This window comes from Gavialis gangeticus, unplaced genomic scaffold (genome assembly GCF_001723915.1).
Source record: "Gavialis gangeticus isolate Ggan-Ray unplaced genomic scaffold, GavGan_comp1, whole genome shotgun sequence".
In the NCBI taxonomy this organism is placed as follows: domain Eukaryota; kingdom Metazoa; phylum Chordata; order Crocodylia; family Gavialidae; genus Gavialis; species Gavialis gangeticus.
The window spans coordinates 160094890-160096137 of record NW_017729024.1 but is presented as its reverse complement, the minus strand read 5'-3'; the positions used below and the strand labels follow the sequence as shown (position 1 = coordinate 160096137).

The 1248-nt window shown below is 41.3% G+C and overlaps 1 protein-coding gene and 1 long non-coding RNA gene across 3 annotated transcripts in view; one reads left to right on the top strand and one right to left on the bottom strand.

The window, feature by feature from the left end:
• Window positions 1–1248, bottom strand: part of PRLR (prolactin receptor) — a 210787-nt gene that overhangs the window by 174492 nt on the left and 35047 nt on the right. The window lies entirely within an intron of this gene.
• LOC109297904 overlaps window positions 225–1248 on the top strand; it is a 10103-nt gene continuing 9079 nt past the window's right edge. The window contains exons 1-2 of the long non-coding RNA XR_002097462.1: window positions 225–727; window positions 1087–1089. This is a non-coding gene — a long non-coding RNA (uncharacterized LOC109297904). The remainder of the gene's footprint in view (window positions 728–1086; window positions 1090–1248) is intronic.

Genomic DNA, 1248 nt, shown 5'->3' with positions numbered 1-1248 from the left:
AAGCCTTTGACTGTCTGCGTCCAGACATCCTTCCCACTCAGAAATAAGGAATGGTTGAGAATTGAGTGTACTTGTCAAACAATAAGCCACTGAAAGCCAAAAATATGGCAGTATGATATCTTACCACTGTATTACAATATTTGCACTGATGTGTACTAACATTGATTTGCAAAAACACCAGTTTGTAGTGAAAACATAAGAACACAAGCTAAGGTTATCCGACTGACTTTCACATAAACTACAGAATTCCCATTGATCTACTTTATTTAGTAGTTTATTAAAAAGAAAGTTATTAAAAAGTTTATTAAAAAGAACTATATTACATTTTTATACACATAACTTAAATGTTCATGATTGGATAATTAATTTCCCTAAATTCTTCATAGTAATGGTTGACTTTATAACTGCATTTATGTTATATGACTGATTGGAGCATTTATACAAATAAAAAGAACTATTAACTAATAGAAAAGCATTCTGTTCAGCTGAAAAATATTTTTAAAACACTGATGACTAAGTACATAAATAATTCAAGAGGTTCCTTGTATCATCTCTACTGAAGCATAGTCGCCATGGAAAGCCTCAATCCAAATGGTGAAAATACAGCAAAGTTATAAACAGCAGAAAATACACTGAAACATAGAATTTGCTACTTAAATGTTTCTATGAAAAAATCAAGAAACCCAGAACTGTACTACAATCCAGTGGTGATGCAGAGGGGGTGCATGTGAACCCCCTGAGAGCGCCAATGCACCCCAGGACTTGCCGTGCTTGCCGCTTAGGCGATGGGCGGAGGGGCAGGCGGGAGTGCTCATGCCTCCCCTGCAAGCGCCGGCTCAGGAGTGGAGCACCGTTGAGCTCCCAAAAGCGGCTGCAGCTGGAGTGATTGGCCACAGCCACTCCCAAAGCGGCTGCAGCCACTTCCAGAAGCAGCCACAGCCACTTCCAGAAGCGGCTGCAGTGACTGGCTAGAGCGATCGGCTGCAGGGGGAACCCCCCCCAGCCACTTGGGAGGCACGTGCCCCCCTGACTAAGGCGGCACCAGTTGTCCATGCTACAACCTGAACAAAATTATTCAAACATGAGAGGGTAGAAAAAAGTGCATATGACATGCATGCCACTTTTTGTTTTCCAGAGCAAATTGCTGGTTAAAATGTCACCTTTCACTGTGTACATTTAGGCTAGGGACAGATGTTTAAAAAGCCTAAGCCTGAATTGATTCAATCTTTGCAAGTTAGTCTAACTTGG